This window comes from Schistocerca nitens, chromosome 8 (genome assembly GCF_023898315.1).
Source record: "Schistocerca nitens isolate TAMUIC-IGC-003100 chromosome 8, iqSchNite1.1, whole genome shotgun sequence".
NCBI lineage: Eukaryota > Metazoa > Arthropoda > Insecta > Orthoptera > Acrididae > Schistocerca > Schistocerca nitens.
This window is the reverse complement of record NC_064621.1, coordinates 54,508,674-54,529,052: the sequence shown is the minus strand read 5'-3', so window position 1 is coordinate 54,529,052 and position 20,379 is coordinate 54,508,674.

Here is a 20,379-nt window from a genome sequence, read left to right as displayed (position 1 = left end):
AACTACTGCATTAAAGTAACATAATGTGTATCATCATACGTGTGGCCCTGTAATTGAAAAAGTGTTATGATGCTCTCTCGCTTGGCAAAAGATTTCAGACTGGTCCTCCATCTGAATCTCTGAGAGATTGTTACCTAAGTGGAGATGTGAATGAGAAAAAGACTGAATAACCAACAAAATGATAACGTTTCTATAAGTCAGGTCGCAGAATGAAGAGTGTAGGGTAATATTAACACCCGCAGAAAATTATGTAGCATGAGTAGAACTAGATATGGATAGGGAGAGCAGGGAGTGAGTTACTGCGAACACTTCAGTCACAGATTGTTCTCATCGAAATTGACAGCAAACCACCAACAACGACAGTTCAGATGTACCAGCCGATTTCACAAGCTGGAGATGAAGAGACAGAGAGAATATGTGAGCTAATTGAACGGGTAATTCAGTACATGAAAGGAGAAGAAAATCTAATAGTCATGTGGGACTGAAATGGGGTTGTAGGTGAAGGAGCAGAAGAAATGGTTACCAGAGAATATGGGCTTGGTACTAGGAATGAGAAAAGACAAAACTAATTAAGTCTGCAAGAAATTTCAAGTAGTAATTGTGAGTACTCTGTTAAAGAATCACAAGAGGACGTATATTTAGAAAAAAAAAAAAAAAAACAGGGAGATACAGAAAGACTTCAGTTAAATTAATCATGGTCATGCAGAGATTCAGAAATCAGATATTGGACTAATGCATACTCAGGAGCAGATAGAGATGCAGATCGCAATCTACTAGTGATAACTAGTAGGCTGAAATTTAAGAGATTAGTCAGGAAGAATCAGTGTGCAAAGAAGCTGAATACACAAATGCTAGAGAATTTAGAGAGATATGGAAGCGCTAATAGATATGCTTGAAGTTCTCCAAAGCTGTGGAGACTGTGATAAGGAATAGCTGAGTAGGCACTTGAATTCAAGAGGACTGGGCATCTCTAAAAAGGACGATCTCAGAATCTGGAAAGGAAAACTCTGGTACAAAGAGAGTAGCTCCGGAAAAACCATGGGTAACGGAAGAAATACTTCAGTTTATCGCTAATCAATGGAAGCACAAAAGTGGTCAGGGAAATTCGAGAATGCAGATATACAAGTCACTCAGTAACTAAATAAACTGGAAGAGCAGAGAAGCAGAGATAAAATGACTGCGTGAAAACCCCGAAGAAATCCAAAAAAAATATGATTGTAGAAGGACTGGCTTGGCATATGGGAAAATCAAAAGGATCTTCGGTCAAATTGAAAGCAAGAAGAGCGAGGATTATAACATTAAGGATTCAATGCGAATTCCACTTGCAAATGCAGAGGAGAGCCTCTACGAGGCTGAACACTTGTCTGATGCAGTGATAGACGAAGAAACAGGAGTCAGTACAGAAAAGATATGGGATCCAGTAATGGAGTCAGAATCAAAAAGAACTTTGGAACACTTAATATCAATTAATTACGTATACATTATTCCATCAGAATTTCTAGAATGCTTATGGAAAGTGGGAAAGACACAAATATTCCTGGTGGTGTGTAGAATGTATGAGTCTCGCGATATACCACCACCAAGTTCCGAAGATACGAGGGGTGAGAAGTGAGAAAATTAAAGCACAATCAGCTTAACAGACCATATATCTAAATTTCTCACAAAAATAATGTATTGAAGAATGGGAAAGATATTTGAGATTGTGTTACTTGACGATCAGTTTGGCTTTGGGGAAAGTAAAGCCACTGGAAAGGCAGTTATGGCGTTGCGGTTGATAATAGAAGCAAGACTAAAGGAAAATCAAGAGCGATTCATAGTATTTATCGACCTGAAAAAGGCGTTCGATAATGTCAAAACGTCCAAAATGTTCGAAATTTTGGGAAAATATGGGGCTATAGGGAAAGACAGGTAATATAGTTGTACAGAAGCAAGGATAGAACAAGAAATGTAAAAGGGAAGAAAAGGGATGTAGTCTTTCGCCTCTGCTCTTCAATCAATACATCGAAGAAGCAATAGCGGAAATAGAAGAAATAATCAAGAATGGAATTCAAATTCAGGGTGAGGGGATACGGGTGATGAAATTTGCTGATGACTTTGTTATCTTCAGTGAATGTGATGAAGGGTTACAGGACTGCTTAATGGAATGAACACTCTAATGGATACAGAATATGGACTGAGAGTAAGTCGAAGAAAGGCGAAAGTAATGCGAAGTAGCAGAAACGAGAATTTCGACGAGCTTAACATCAGGATTGATGAACACTAAGTAGACGAAGTTAAGGAATTCTGCTACATAGGTAGCAAGCGAACCCATGACGCATTGAACAAGGAGGACACAAAAAGCAGACAAGCACTTGCAGAAAGGGCATTCGCGGCCAAGAGAAGTCTACTAGTGTAAAACATAGGCCTTAATTTGAGGAAGGAATTTCTGAAAATATACGTTCGGAGCACAAAGTTCTGTGGTAGTTAAACTTGGACTGTGGGAAAACAGGAAAAGATATTCGAAGCATTTGAGATGTGGTGTTACAGAAGAATGATGAAAACTGGCTGGAACCAATAAGGCAAGGAATGTGGAAGTTCTCCGGAGATTCGGAGAGGAAAAAAAATCTGAAAAAAACTGACTATAAGAGGGCACTGGATGGTAGCACATCTGTGAAGACATCACGGAATAACTTCCAAGGTACTAAAGAAAGCTGTGTATGGTAAAAACTGTATAGAAAACCGGAGATGGAAGTACATCCAGCAAATGATTGTGGACGTAGGTTGAAATTGCTGCTCTGAGATAAAGAGTTTCGGACAGAAGAGGAATTCATGGCAAGCTACATCAAAACAGTCAAAAGATAGAGGACGTATAACAAAAAACTTTTCCCACTTTCGCACTGAAGTATGTCACTGTTGTATCTCTTTCCCCAATTAATCTTTCACATTATAAGTACTTACGGTAACCTTTTAATAAGTGTTCAAATTATGTGTTTCACCAACGGAAAAAAACTAAGAACGACGATACCACACACATGAGAATCAAAAGTGTCGAAGGAACATATCACTTATCTCTTATAGAAAATTCATTGGTCAGTGTGGTACATATGTATTACATACATATAACTAATCGTATTTACGTATCATTACATAATTTTGAAACAATATTCAACCGGTTCCTTTCATAACTTTGTAGCAGTATTCAACCATTTTTTTTTCCGCATAATCAACGCACCATGAGAATTGTGGAGAAAAAAATCGTATGTTTGTGAAGTTCATAAAATACTTATCACTTTCAATTTTCAGCACTTTTTTGGCATCAACATGTGGTATCTCATCCTCTGGAGCTGCTTGCAGACCGGTACCTCCATGACATTGACGAAAACATCCCATCTTGAGGAATTTTGGGCCAGTGCTGTCTGAGAGGAGCGTCCAGCTGTTCCTGTCCCACGATGTTGTCTGCATCATCAGGAACTTTAGTTTGAAGGAGTTTTAAACTAGGAGATTGCGGAGAACACTACAGCACTTGAATATTGTATATTTGAAACCATTCAGACATCGCTCCACCAACATGTGGTCTGGTATTATCATACATGTATAGAAATCCGTGTACATACTCTTCAGCAACAGGAGGTACCATAGGCTGGAAAATGTTTTGAATACAAAGATTTGCCGGCTGTTTTCCTCTTACAGCAACGTGATTCGTTTTTCTATTGGTCATTGTTCCTAATCCGACCACGATGGAATTTCCTTAGTGTATGTGTATGTCCTGTGTTAGCCTACTCCTCTACCATACATACGTGTTCAGTCCATTTCTCCCACACATTTAACTGCCATGATTGAGTCAAGTAGCGCTCTCTTAATGCTGGAATTGAAAAAAAATGTGGCATTGTCTTTTCTACTGATCTGCATTGACTTACATTTTTCCACATTTGAAGCAGCCGCCATTCATCAGAGGAAATAGAAATTCTGTCTAAGCCATCTTGTGTCCTACAGACGCACAACGACCAAGTATGAAGAAGTCTGCGGAAATCTAGGAATACGGAATATGCCTGTTCCCATTCATCCATGGCTCGCAGAATATCACGTGTGAAAAGGCAATCTGAGCTCGACATGAGCAACCCTTTTTACATCTCAGTTGATTTGTGAACGGTTTTTTGGCCTGAAGAAAATTTGGTTGGTTGGTTGTTTTGGGGGAAGAGCCAAACTGCGAGGTCATCGGTCTCATCGGTTTAGGGAAGGACGGGGAAGGAAGTCGGCCCTTTCAAAGGAACCATCCCGGCATTTGCGTGGAGCGATTTAGGGAAATCACGGGAAACCTAAATCAGGATGGCCGGACGCGGGAGAAGAAAATTTATTGTATTCGAAGGCAGGAGATGCTCAAGAGCTCTCCAGCGAACCGATGTTGACATTGGTCTATAATGCTGGAAGTCCATTCCCTTATCCTTCTTATATGCAAGAGCTACCTGTGCTTTTTACCAGTCGCTTCGAACAATGATCTGGCGAAAGATTCGTTATAGGTGCACTCTAAGTAAAGAAGCAATGCCGAGGTGTACTCTCTGTAAAACCCAAACTGAGTTTCAATCTGGACCTGGCCACTAATTTGTTTTCAACTCTTTTAGTTTTTCTCAACGCCAAGTGTGCATTTTCCTATGATTTCTATATGGCAGTCCGTGCGACGGTCAAACGGTTGTACACTAAGGTGGCAAAAGCCGTGGGATGGTGATATGCACATATACTGATGCCGGTGGTATCAAGTACACGAGGTATAAATAGCCAGTGCATAGTTGGAGTTTTCATTTGCATTCAGGTAATTTAAGTGAAACGTTTCCGGCGTGTTATGGCCGCACGAAGATCATTAACAGACTTTGAACACGGAATGGTAGTTGAAGCTACACCAATAAGACGTTCCATTTCGGAAACCGTTAGGGGTTCAATATTTCGAGGTCCACATCACCCAGAGTGTGCCGAGCATACCAAATTTCAGACATTACCTCATACAAAGGAGATCGCCGTGGCCGACGGCCTTCACTTAACGACCGAGAGAAGCGGTGTCTGCGTAGAGTAGATAGTGCTAATAGGCAACAACACTGCTTGAAATAACCACAGAAATCAATGAGGCACGGTCAACGAACGAATCCGTTGGGAGAATGCGTCGAAATTTGGTTTTAGTGGGCTACAGCAGCAGACGGCTGACGGGAGCGTCTTTGCTAGCAGCACGACATTGGTTGCACCGCCTCTCCTGGGCTCGTGAAGACATCGGTTGGAACCCTAGACTGGAAACTGTCGCGTGGTTAGACAGATCTGATTTCAGGAGGTAAGAGCTGGTCGTAGGGATCGGCCGTGGTGCAGAGACCACGACGCCATACGCCAAAATTGTCAACAAGGCAGTGTGGAAGCTGGTGGTGGTTACACAATGGCGTGGACTGTATTTATATGTGATGGTCCTCTGGTCCAACTAAACTGATCATTGACGGGAAATGGATATAGTCGGCTACCGTTTGCAGACATTCATGGACTTCGTGGTCCCAAATAACAGTGGAAGTAGAATCTTTATGGATGACAATGTGCCGTGATTCCTTCGAAGTACATTCTGGAATATTTGTTGGCCAGTCATATCGGCCGCCATTAACCGCACCGAACATTTACGTGACGTAATCTGGAGGTCAGTTCATGCGCAAAACGCTATTTTCTCAATATTTCTATTGGGAACTTCCAGCGACTTGTTAAGTCGATACCACGTCGAGTTGCTGCACTAAGGGTAGTCCATCGATCGTGACCGGGCCAAATATCTCACGAAATAAGCATCAAACGAAAAAACTACAAAGAACGGAACTCATCTAGTTTGAAGGGAGAAACCAGATGCCGCTATGGTTGGCCCGCTAGATGGCGCTGCCATAGGTCAAACGGATATCAACTGCGTTTTTTTAAAGTAGGTACACCCAGTTTTTATCACATATTCGTGTAGTACGTAGAGAAATATGAATGTTTTAGTTGGACCACTTTTTTCGCTTTGTGATAGATGGCGCTGTAATAGTCACAAACGTATAAGTACGTGGTATCACGTAACATTCCGCCAGTGCGGACGGTATGTGCTTCGTGATACATTACCCGTGTTAAAATTGACCATTTACCAATTGCAGAAGAGGTCGATATCGTGTTGATGTATGGGTATTATGATCAAAAAGCCCAACGGGCGTGTACTATGTGTGCTACTCGGCATCCTGGACGACATCATCCAAGTGTCCGGACCGTTCGCCGGATAGTTACGTTATTTAAGGGAGCAGGAAGTGTTCAGCCACATGTGAAACGTCAACCATGACCTGCAACAAATGATGAGGCCCCAGTAGGTGTTTTAGCTGCTGTCGCGGCTAATCCGCACATCGGTAGCAGACAAATTGCGCGAGAATCTGGAATCTCAAAAACGTCGGTGTTGAGAATGCTACATCAACATCGATTGCACCCGTACTATATTTCTATGCACCAGGAATTGCATGGCGACGCCTTTGAACGTCGTGTACAGTTCTGCTACTGGGCAGAAGAGAAATTACGGGACCATGACAGATTTTTTGCACGTGTTCTATCACGTGTTCTATTTAGCGACGAAGCGTCACTCACCAACAGCGGTAACGTGAACCGGCATAATATGTACTATTGGGCAACGGAAAATCCACGATGGCTGCGACAATTGGAACATCAGCGACCTTGGCGGATTAATGTATGGTGCGGCATTATGCGAGGAAGGATAATTGGCCCCCACTTTATCGATGGCAATCCAAATGGTGCAATGTATGTGGATTTCCTACGTAATGTTCTAACGATGTTACTACAAGATGTTTCACTGCATGACAGAATGGCGATGTTCTTCCAAAATGATGGATGTCCGGCACATAGCTTGCGTGCCGTTGGAGCGGTGTTGAATAGACTATTTCATGACAGGTGGATTGGTCGTCGAAGCACCATACCATGGGCAACACGTTCACCGGATATGACGTCCCCGGATTTCTTTCTGTGGGGAAAGTCGAGATCCACCGACAACGTCTAACAACATGCGTCAGCGCATTGTCAATGGATGTGCGAACGTTACGGAAGGAGAACTACTCGCTGTTGAGAGGAATGTCGTTACATGTATAGCCAAATGCATTGAGGTTGACGGACATCATTTTGAGCATTTATTGCATTAAGATGGTATTTGGAGGTTATCACGCTGTAACAGCATGCGTTCTCAGAAATGATAAGTTCACGAAGGTACATGTATCACATTGGAACAACTGAAATAAAATGTTCAAACGTAAGTACGTTCTGTATTTTAATTTAAAAAACCTACCTGTTACCAACTGTTCGACTACAATTGTGAGCCATATGTTTGTGACTATTACAACGCCATCTATCACAAACGGAAAAAAGTGGTCCAACTAAAAACATTTATATTTCTTTACGTATTGCACGAATATGTCATAAAAAATGGGGGTTCCTATTCTAAAAAAACGCAGTTGATATCCGTTTGACCTATGGCAGCGCCATCTAGCGGGCCAACCATAGCGGCATCTGGTTTTCCCCCTCAAGCTAGACAAGTTTAGTTCTTTGTAGGTTTTTCGTTTGACGCTTATTTCGTGAGATATTTGGCCCGGTCACGATCGATGGACCAACCTGTACACCGCGCAAAATGATGTCGAACACGACATCAGGAACTAGCGCATGACGTCTGTCACTTCATTGTGTATCTTATATGCAAAAGTTAAAAACAACAGCTTTCCGTTTGCTTATCGTTAATCATAATTACATTACTGCTCTGTACCGAGCAACCGGAATCATGAGTCACTTGTGCTAAAATAGTGAGAAAATATCCCTGAATAACCTCCGAAATACTGTCGGTGGAGCCCGTGTTCACCATGTAGATACGACAGCAGGACGAGGCGATAGTACCTGGTAAACTGGGTGGACGACGTAATAATTTCACCTTCACAGTACACAGTTTTGCATTCCAGAAGGACCTACGTGCGCTGGTGCAATGCCCTGAAGAAGAATGGTTGGATGGTTTTGAAATCTCGGTCTTCCCTCACAAATATTTCCTTTCCGGAGTGTACAGGAGAAACGTAGCACACGTTATCTACTACTCACCCAGCCACAAGATTTTCAGTAACTGTAATGCCTCTCGTATGAATTGGGGTTACTTCAGTGTATGGAGACTTTCGTTTAGTTCGGAACTGTAAAAATGGGAGTATTTATCATATTATTTTCATTGATAAAATCGGAGTATTTATCATGTTATTTTCATTGATAAATAATATTATTGTCAGAATATTTGTCTATTAAAGATCCTTCAGACCTTCTATCAATGGCAACCCCACAAATATCCGCAATGTTTAATCATTATCTAGGTATTATGCATCTTGTTAATCAGTTCAGTATACGACTATATGCTCTCTGTGTCGCTGATTTTGTGTGGTAATTACGTTACCGTTTTCTCTGCGTGTGTTGAACAAGTTCACGTTTATTTTTCTCTTCCAAAACTCTAAAATACTATATTTTCTATGTCTCTTGGAGATCAGGTGATAGCTGTAAAGTCAGAGTCACTCGTGTACTGAAATAAATTTAAACCTTACCAAGGCAGCGAATTGTGCAATTGATTAGGAATACCTTTTGCGCCCACACCACTGTCGTTATAGCATTTACATCCGATGCCTTTGGAGCTGGATTATCAGCTTCCAGGCACGACTTACACTGCGGTTTCGGTTCTGGCGTGAAGCGGTACTCGGGTAAGAAATGGGACGATGAAACTGTTTAAAGAAATGCGTTTTCATATTTTCTAATAGGCAGCATTCAACAATTTCGTAACCAGTACTGAACGAACGTATCTGATCGTTAATACCGAGCTTCCAGGCGGTAAGCCCAGTAGTTGTTTCCACTTTCTGCACAATGTTTAGACGACCGATCCGGCTGTTCTCCTCACGTGTTGCGAGCTTTGCTTTTATATGTATTCGCTGCTTGGGCTCCAACCATACTGCGAGGCATCATTCGTCTCACTCCGCTATTTATAGCTGAGTTCGATTCGCCAAGCCCACTACCTCTTTTGACGCTCTTTTGTTATTCTGAGGTCGCAATGATATTCCATGACACTCTGAAACGAAAAGTTCTCACCGCCATTTGAAACATTGGCTGTTGCGATGGCGGGTTAGTATCATGGTGCAAACGACAAGTTTCTCGGACAGTCCAGCTGCGGAACCTGTCCAAATAAAGATGCTAGAAAACCTAATAAACACTGCCGGCGGGGTTCAGTTTACTAATATCCAGCCGGCCATCATATGCACCAGTGTTGGGAAACACTGAGAGACAGAAGTTTCCTAGAGTATCAGTACGAGCTCTGAAAAGCAAAATAGCTGTAAAGGGGTGGTGGACGTCGAGATCAGGAACCGACTATAAATAGCGGCGAGATAGCACAGCAGTACACTGTCTGCAGTCCTGCAACGAGTATACATAACGGCAAAACTTGCGGCCTCTGAAACGCAAACAACTTGGCAGGACTCCCGGAAGCACACTGCCACGCTGAGACATTGTGTCTGGTGGTTAATTTTTTATATAAGGTGGAGCATATTATTTCAGAAGCGCCCAATCAATAAGGTGCCCATCCTTCACGTTTCGCGCTTGGTTGTAATATATTTATACTTATATCTTGTAAAGGGTGTTGAAAGTAACCCTTCACCAATTTTGTGATAAAACGGTGTACACAAAGAATTATCTCTAGTGTTCTAGTTAACCCACTTCAAAGCGGACACCACGAATTCTTTGAAAAGTGATGTCGAATGCCGATTAATGTGTGCCAAAACGTTACGTTACTGGAAACCTATACTACCGTAACAAAATCAAAATGCCGTTGACGTCAATGCCACTTCTGTTTGAGGACGACGTCTTCTCACCTTGCCTCGGCTCGCGGCGCCCGACGGAGTCGCAGCGCTCGCTTGTCTGCTGCACTTGTTACAGAGACAGCCCGGCCAAGGTTGCTCGCCTGTAGCTCGTCACGTGGTGCTCACTGCCACCCTTTCCGTATCCCAGTTTTCTTTCTATCCTGGCACGCCTTGGCCCATAACTAAGAGTTGATGTCTATAATCGAGGGCAGCCAATTTAATTGCTCATATTTTCTACACGCGGGTGGACGGCGGCGGTGTAAAACTGCCAAACAGGAGCGTAATACATGTACCGACTAAGCCGTTTCGCAGACGCAGTAGATTACGAAATTGTCGGTTGCAAAGGCCCTTGGCACTCCCTTACCTGTTCTCGCAGGCTGGACCAGCCTTAAAGCCGGCAGTGGCCTACAAGCCATTAATGAGTTGGCTTTTCTTTCCTGTCACTTTTCATCTGAATTAGCCGCTCCCCTTCTACGGAGGTCGTTTAAGTGCCGACATTCGAACAGGTTCCTCTGCAGCAGCCTCCGCTAGCAGTTGACATTCATGGCCAGAGTGCCCTACAGCAACGATGCAGGATGGAGAAATCGTAATATTTTCCAGTTTGCCATACGCGATTAAGCCTTCCTCATGAAAAACGATAAAATTTACAATGTGCACGTATAGAATGGTCCACGTAACATAGTGCCCTTTGATATTTAGTAAATGTTTCGGAATATTACAAAGAAATATGCAGGATATTTGCAGAAAAGGGCACTAATATGAAGAACAGGGAGCCACACGGATATAAATTTTGTCAAAAGTGATGGTTTCTTCGTATCGTCCATCAAACACAATCAAATAATATGTTCATACGCTGTCTCGCCGATATGGGGCCATAACACATGTCCGACATGCAACATAAGATCAAAAGTATCAGAAAAGCCCTATGTAATGCGAAATGGGTCACTGCCTGTCACGAGAGACATAACTTCCAATGTAAAAGTCTATCTGCGCAAAGGCATCTGGACATTCGTATGTAATGCGGAATTGATTACTAACTGTCATGAGAGGCGGACTTAACAGCGGAAAAGGATGGGTGGAGTATTGTGCTGTTAGTATAAAAAAGATAACTGCTGAATGGTCGGTGAAGAGAGCTCAGTCACTTGGAAAGCAGGCTACTCATTGGATGTAACCTAAATAATAAATCCATCAGGGACATTTCGACCATTCTAAACCTACAGAAGTTGATTGTTCGCAGTGTCACTGTGGAAAGGCGAAGCACCAGTAAGGGCTAAACCAAAACCAGGAGACCTCTTGTACTGACGAACACAGGTTTCGTCGCACGTAGAGGAGGATAGTTGTTGCAAATAAGTCGTGTGAAATCAGGGGAACGTCTTACTCGTTAATACCAAAGTGCTACCAGCGGCGCAGTTAGCACATTTACTCTTGCCGGGAGTTAAAAAGAGTAATCAAAACTAGACATAATTGTCTGGATGCGAATTCCGCGATCGTTCATTAATGAAATATGGCGTTTCAGTCTCCGATCGCTATACTTTATTTTCAATTACCGGTTTCGGGCTAGCCGCCCATCTTCAGATGGAAAATCTCAAATTCTTGAATTCAAGTATTTGAGATTTTCCATCTGAAGATGGGCGGCTAGCCCGAAACCGGTAATTGAAAATAAAGTATAGCGATCGAAGACTGAAACGCCATATTTTATTTTGTTAAAGAGTCGTGTAGAATGGTCGCGTACCTCCTCACAAGCCACGCATTTGTCCAGGCAATGATAAGCTACGCTTAACGTGGTGCAAACAGCGACATCACTGCCCAGTGGACGACTAGGGCATCCAGGTGTTTTGCTGGTAAGTGTGGGTGACTAAAGTGCAGAATGTCAAATTCAAAAACTTATTGATTAAAGTCGTACAAGTTGTTACTAAAACAATTTTTTGAGTCGGCCGGGGTGGCTCAGCGGTTCTAGGCGCTTCAGTCTGGAACCGCGCGACTGCTACGGTCGCAGGTTCGAATCCTGCCTCGGCCATGGATGTGTGTGATGTCAGGTTAGTTACGTTAGTTCTAAGTTCTAGGGGACTGCTGACCTCAGACGTTTAGTCCCATAGTGCTCAGAGCCATTTGAACCATTTGAACCAATTTTTTGAAACAAATTTTGCCAATACTTTTGGATTAAGAACATACTATTAGGTAATAAAATTGTTTTTCGAAACCAGGAGCATCTGCCAAAGAGATAAGCACGGAATTTGTACAGACAACGTAATACAAGAAATTTCCCTGGAAGCTACGTAGGCAGAGTACGTCCTCAGAATGGCACTGACCATTGTAGCACGTTACGTATAATAAGTCTGGTCTGGAAAATTACAAATATCAGCATTCATCAAGCAACGATTACAGATCGTATCGTACCAATTTGGACATGTCTCTATAATGATCCGTCCAGCCCCTCTACGACTCTCATTATACCAACCCAGTGAAACTGGAGGTTACTGTTCAAATTACCGTAAGAAATGTATAATAAGTTTCCACAAATTAGTGTCTTATACTATAGGAGATACACTAACTCATACTGGGCTCGTTGAAAATATACTCATGCTCATAAATTGAGGATAATGCTGATACATGGTGAAACAACACTCTGGTGGGCGGTTTGCGGGCTTAAATCGCCTCGGCGTATGATCATGCTGTGCATTTGACCTGCGGTCGTCGCACGGTGGCGCTGGCAGCGGTCCACATACGCAGAGGAGTGCTGGGTGCATGTCAGAGTACGGTGCAGCGAGTAAGTGTGCAGACGTTTTCAGACGTGATAATGGCGATTGTGTGTTGAAAATGGTTCAAAGAACACATATTGATGACATTATGAGGCGTAAGATACTAGGGCGACTGGAGGCTGGTCGTAGCAGGTCGTAGCACGGGCCCTCCGTGTGCGACAAAGTGTGATCTCAGGATTATGGCAACGATTCCAGCAGGCTGGAAACGTGTCCAGGCGCTACAGTACGGGACGTCCACAGTGTACAACACCACAAGAAGACCGATATCTCACCATCAGTGCCCGCAGACGGCAACGGAGTACTGCATGTAGCCATGCTTGGGCCTTACCGCAGCCACTGGAAGAGTTGTCTCCAGACACACAATCTACAGACCACTGAACAGATATGATTTATTCGCGCGGAGACCTGCAAGGTGCATTCCACTGACTCCTGGTCATAGTCGAGCCCGTAAAGTCTGGTGTCAAGAACACAGTAAATGGCCATTGGAACAGTGGTCCCTGGTTATGTTCACGGACGACTCCAGGTATAGTCTGAACAGTAATTCTCTCCGGGTTTTCATTTGACGTGAACCAGGAACCAGATAACAACCCCTTAACATCCTTGAAATGGATCTGTGTGGAGGTCGTGGTTTGATGGTGTGGGGTGGGATTATGATTGGTGCACGTACACCCCTACATGTCTGGATGTCTTTGAGAGGGTAACTGTAACAAGTCAGGTGTATCGGGACGTCATTTTGCACCAGTATGTCCACCATTTCAGGGGTGCAGTTGATCCCACTTTCCTCCTGACGGGTGATAACGAACAGCCCCACCGAGCTGCCGTCGTGGAGGAGTACCTTGAAACAGAATAAATCAGGCTAATGGAGTGGCCTGCCTGTTCTCCAGACCTAAACTCCTTCGAGCATGTCTGGGATGCTATCTGTCGACGCATCGCTGCGCGTCTTCAAACCCCTAGGACACTTCAGGAGCTCCGAGAGGCACTGGTGCAAGAATGGTAGGCTATACCCCAGCAACTGCTCGGCCACCTGATACAGAGTACGCCAACCCGTTGTGCGGCCTGTGTATGTGTACATGGTGATCATATCCCATATTGATGTCGGGGTACATGCGCAGGTAACAGTGGCGTTTTGTAGCACATATGTTTCGGGACGGTTTTCTCAACTTATCACCAATATCGTGGGCTTACAGATATGTGTCGTGTGTGTTCCCTATTAGTGCCAGTTTTGTATAGTGCCGCATTGTGTGGCACCACATTCTGCAATTATCCTTAATTTATAAGCATGAGTGTATAATGAGGCAACAAGTAAATAATTTAAGATTGTACATCATCAAATCAATATTGTAAGGAGTCCCATTTATCTTCTAAAACATCACGAGGCATTTGATATGTATAAAAAATTCAGTGTTCAAGACAGTAACAATTACAAAAATATTTCTTTCAATAAAATCATATAATTCTTTCCATTATTCTTCCTGGACATAACATTAGATCGTTCAGTTCTATAGACATCACAAGATGAACTCATGTACGTGTATGACTTCTTAGACTCGGTGACGTTCGACATTAGTGCCAACCCTACATGGTCAATACACGTTCATAATAAAACTCCCAATGTCTAAATGAGTTACGTGAGTAATGTCAAAGGTCTACGTGGAGGTGCCACTGTGAGCTCTGAATCAATAGCTTGTTTAAACGAACCGTAGAGTTTGGAAACGAACTTCAGATAGCAGTTACTTAATTCACCAGCTGAAGAAGAGTAGCACTCGAGTATAGTTTACTTAAATCAAGCACTTCAAATAACAGAGAAAAGGAACCGCTAAATTTAATATTCCTTGACAGCCGTGAGGTAGTGTGGAAATCACTCCAGTTGTGGAAGTTTAGCTCTACCCACGTAACCCACCACGCCATCGTAGACAATTCCAGTTCAAAGGTCACTGAGCGGCGGTGCGGCGTCTAGCACCAACCCCGCTTAACCACCAGCTGCAGCAGCCGTGGGCAAGGCGGAGCACAACCCTGGCTCATATCCTGTAGCTACGTCAGCTGACGCAGCCAATCGCTTAAAAATCCGTGTGGAGCAATGTTCTTTCCCGGCTGACAACATACTGCCCATTTCTCCTCACCCCGGACACACCTTCCCCCAATGGCCTACAGGTGACGCCACTAGCCCGAGCAGAAGATGCTTATGTTAACTCGACAAACGGCACGTTGAGTGATTTGGAGGGTTGAATCATGCTATAAATTATGGCAATTCTGTGAAACTGTTTGACGAACCCCTGGAATAAGTTACCAGCCGTTATGTATACTGCGAACAGTGAAACAGAGGTGGTATTAGGGTATGAGGTTGCTGTTGCTGGTTAGGATGTGGCCCACTATTACGCTAATGCAGACGCAAAATGCGTCACGATATAACACAGTGAACAGTCTTATAAAATGCATACAGTACAGGAACAATTCTGAGACGGCGATTATATCAGCATTACCATCCTATTTGTCTTAAAGCACTGAGGCAAGGATTTGTGGACAATAATATTCTTTAAATGGACTGGTCCGCCAAGTGTTCCGATTTGAACCCAGTGGGACACCTAGACCCCAGTATCTGTCATTACTACCTTCACTGCTTTCGGCTATTGAGAGACACTGAGCTGCCATTCCTTCATAGGCTCTAATACACCTCACCGAACACGTCTCAAGCAGAAATCAAGCTGTCTTAAACGGGAAGGATATTGTTTTTGTTCTCACGCTCTCAGTTGTATCTGAAGCATTTCTGAAATATGAAAACTGCACATGACGAAACGTATTATTGGATTAAGTCAACTCATTCTATTATCTATGTGTAACAGTTCCTATGGACACGAAGAGAATAGTATGTAGAGCAGGTGGTAGACTTCGGTTTACTGGTAAAATACTGGGAAAATCGCAGAGTCTACAAAGGGGTTCACTTACGAAACACTCGTCCAAATAATCCTGTAAAATTGATCAAGGGTAGAAGATCCGTGCCAACACAGGGGATAGTGAACTCTTTTAAAGTGGGATAACATGGAATGTCATAGGATTTGTGAGCGTGTGGTTGCTATTCTGTTATTCTGCGCAACGGATTAATCTGAGATGTACACTTTACTCTGTGGCTCCTGCAAGATGCAATTTCCACCCCCACACTACTACAGAAGTCAGACAGACGCTCCTGACGCTCTAAAGAGAAATGCCTGAAAAACGTTCAGCAATAAATATCTTCTGGAGTCGTCCACTGTAAGTAAATGACAGAAAAATTCACAAAATTTCTTACGTAACTAGTGGGATACTTGTGTACTGGAGTAGTGCTAGTTAGTGTAAGCAAAACATGAAACTAAAGGAAATTATTATTTATTTTGCAAAAATTCTGAGAAATCACAATGGCGCTTTTAGTTATGAACTGAACAAGTTATATCCTGGTTCTTTTCGGAATGTGAAGTTACCTCTCAAGGATAGGGTTCGCTAATGAAATTTCTATACAAAGTTTAAGATTGTTATTGACTTGGCAGAATGGCTGAGAGCTGCGCCTACTCAACTTGAATAAGTATCCGTTAGAATGTTGCTAGGTACGGTCGAGGCTGTCACGTGTGAAATGCAGTGAAGTGTACTGTTGTGGAGGAAATATGGCGCTCGCAAAAGCTGTTGCACGCAATACCATTAGCTGCGATGACTGCTGCCTGCGCCGCTCGCTGCTGACAAATAAGATAACTCTCTTTCTATCTGGATTGACCTTCGCCAATCAAACTCTCCCTACGCCTTGATGAAGTCAAGGACTCCTATTCACCCCTAGTCTAACTATTGGCGTGGTAAACCGGTCAGATAACCAGTCCACCGCGATGCCACTCAAAAATTTGCTCGTAGGCGTTTAACTATAACTCTGTCCATTCACACTGCACAATAAGTGTGTCGGCCAACACAGTGAACAACGCTTAATCGCAAGAACTCAATATAGTGTCGTACTTCAATTCACTCTCGACAGAGGTGCTCTCCCAGTGAAGTACTGAGGAGAGACTTGTTCTCGCTCTTTGAGTACACGTACGAGCGCGCACGCTCTCGTTACGTGTTCTCACTCCAAGAGCGACAACGCCAGACGGTCCCTCTCCACGCCAGATGTGAAGAGGTATATCTTTCGTTCTCTTCCATTACTGCTTCAGCTCATCTGCCAATCAACATTGCTCTTCTAAATCGGGAGAGTGACGTTTCGTTTAAGGCAACTAATCTGGAAATCCGTAGCATTGGCGTTTGCTGTCTCCCTGTAAAAATCTCTGAAACTGTGTGCTATGTGTAAAGAATGTGTAGGCTGGCCACTCCCAGACAATGTAGCGGAATTTACTGTTAAGCTGAATACGGGGTCGTTCTTTCTTTCCCTCGGTCAACTGCTGTCTGCTCTATGGGCCGTCACCGACCAACATAGATAGGCTGGGTCGTCCTCTGAAGGGACCGGCCCCCTGGTGTGCAGTCTGCCTCTCTCGAACTAAAGGCTCCAGTGACCGTCGTGTCTGGAATGTAAGTGTGTACGCCAACATCGAGTATTTCAACTACGGTGCACTTACTTGTTATTTGCATATCGTTTACATGAATTCATACAACATTGACTTTATCTTATCGAGTTTGGGTTCCAATGAAGCGTCTTGATGTGAGAAATATGATTGTGAGGGCGTAATATGTAAGCAATGAAGGTCAGGAGACTATGACATCTTACATACCTCCCTCCTTCTGACAAAATTTTTGTCTGGGGTTTCTCAATGCCGAGGAAAACATTGACAAAGTCAGGCAAAAATTGTTCTTTTAGACTTTCCAATAAACTTCTCTCAGCCATTCATAACAAAATTTTTATGATTTCTTTATAGCTATTGTTTCTATTTTTTAATTCTACAATTTATGTTTTGTTGTTAGGCAAATATAGACTTTACAAAGGTTGTTATTCTTTGTCATTGCCAGTACGTGTCTCTGATTTTCTTTTTTATTTCCAAAAATTTGTTTTTACAATATTAATTTTTCTAAACTCATTAGTGTACAGTGTATCATGTATTAGTGTGGTTATATCCTTTCTTCAGTTAGGCTTTGCATAAATGTTCACAAAAGCTCTTTTTTGTTAGTTTGTTTTAATTATTTAGGCATTATCTTTTTTTTTTTTTTTTTGTAAGAATGAAGAAGCGTTTCCTCTTAAATCTATCCACGGTATTAATATTTTTGAATGTTACTTAAAGAAGAAAAATCCTGCATATATCCTTTTGAAATTTTACATATAAAAGAAATAAATAGACTTTCCATGAGTTTGTGAGATTATATAACTATACTAATTAAGTATCTTTACAAACGGTTTTAGGGTATCTGTAAATTATGGACTTTTACATAATAAAAATAATTACTTTTACAAAAAAAGGAGAAAAACGTTTTTACTGATATATCACTTTCTTAACTTTTTTTTTTTGCATCAGTTTCTGTGCTCGACGATCCCCACTCAAATACTGGAAGGCGTCGGCTCATTTGTATGGGTGTCACAAATCACGAGAGAAGCACTCTAGCATGTGATGCCAGGTCTTACTTGTTGACATTGTATCATGCAATGGTACTTTTAACCAATGATGATGACTGGTTTACTGCATAAACAGTGATGTCTTGATACTCCTTTGCTGTCACACCTGGGACGGTATGGCAGTTCGATGATTGTAGTTGACTACCGACGATTGTCACCCAATGTTGTGCTGTGACATCTTGGTACTTCACACCTGCTTCGGTATAGGAATTTGATGATGTGCTAGGGAGAATACTGTTAATTTTGCTGAATCTATTTGTAGATAATGTTGGTTGGTACTAATTAATATTCCGTTTGCCGTTCGCTTGTGTTTGTTTGACGATTCAAGGTTTATTTTTGGAGAGGTGGTAGTTGCCATGCCTCAAAGTTCATGGAAAGACGTTTGTAGCAATTTGCTTTGTAGGATAGGAGGGAAAGGTATCTTGCTGTCTTCTGCCCTTCTTCATATTGCATCTTCTGTTCTTCTGTTCTTTCTTGCATTCTTCTGTTCTTCTTGGGCTAGTAATATGTGAATTTTAGTGTAGGAGTGATATAGGATTTGTAGGATCTGACTGCCTTTCCAAATGTTACTTGATGAGTTCGTAGTACTTGGTAATTTTTTTGTACCTTCATTGTCGTCTCATCGTATTATGATTCTCCCCACACTCTTCCGTTCTGTAACAGTGTCGTGACATATGAAATGTTTATGCTGCACGTTGTCCTCCTGAAGTCCAACCTGGTTGCAACCTGCATTTCCAGTGTGGCGTTGGTCTCCATGTTGTTATTATTGCCCTGAGTGCATTCTCAACATGTCTGTACCCTCTCTGTCGCTATCTCGAAGCATCTGGTGTTAAGGGAGCTGGTGATTGGTGTTGGTGGCGATGTCCATCTGATGCATAGAAATATTGACAATTTTTGTTTTACATATATTTGTTATTTACAAAATAATTCTGATTTTATATAATGCAAAAATTTTCTGATAGTGGCAAAAATTATTGTATGTATATGATTTCTTTTCTTTATTCTAATTGTGTCCTACCACTACTTCATTCTTTTAATTGTTGTGTATCATTTATTGTATGTGTGCATATTGTAGTGTACGTGATACTACAAGAGATTGTTATTGTGTCTCTTTTTCTTTTAATTAATGTGTTATTTCGTTGATTCTTAATTTATTTTTTGATTTAGTGGTTAGTACACGATTTGCGATTGCCACTATGTTTCCCTTTCTTCTCTTTTACCATTTCTTTCATTCACATTCTTTTAGGTGGCTCACGCGGTAGAAGTCAATACTCTTACCTGTTTTTGGGTTCATTAGCTCTACAGAATTTTCGTGAGCGATCCTGGAAGTTATCAGTGACCCTTTATAGATTGCAAAAAATTTTCTGCATTTATTTCGACTCTTATGTGAAAGGTAATGAGTTTTCACGAATAGCTTTTGGCCCAGTGTGAAGTGTTTCTTTGTGGCAGATTTGTCTTGAGTGATCTTACGTCTCATTGCTGCTGAGCGAATATTTTGTAGGGCGGAAGTGACGATTTGCCTATGTTGCTTTCGGGAAATAACTGGAAATTTAATGATTTCTTTTATTTTTTCTGGTGGATCTATATTCATTGATACTGTAATAGGTGGATAAGTCGTGGTACTCTGTGGTGTCTCAATAATTACTTCTTGGAAGTGTCGTAGATATAGGTCCCAAGTACAATGGTTCATTCTACAAAGTAGTCTACATAGTCTTCCCAAATCTTTCATGGTACATTCGGACAGATTTTCACTTGGTTTATATTTGGAAATAAGGGTGGGTCTAATGTGTTTTTCCAATGCACTGATCTGTATTGGGGCCCATTATCTGAGATAATTCTTTTCACTCTCCCAACTTGTTACATAAAGTCCTTTTGAAATGCTTTACTAATTGTAAATCCAGTGGGTTTCTTTAAGGGTGTAAGTGTAGTGTATTTTGATGCTAGTTCAATTTCGGCAAATATGTCGTTGAAGCCTTTCCTTGTTCGTGCAATTGGACCATAAATATCGGTTGCAGCAATCGGTCTTAATTTATCAGGGATAATTGTAAACATTGGAAGTCTGGTCTGATATGTCACATGTTTTGACTGTATGCATTTTTTACAACTTTTATGAGCGCGTCGAATACGTCGCTCCATATTTGGGAAGTGTATTGTTTGTTTCATTTTTAGATAGCATTTCTTGGGGGGCAAA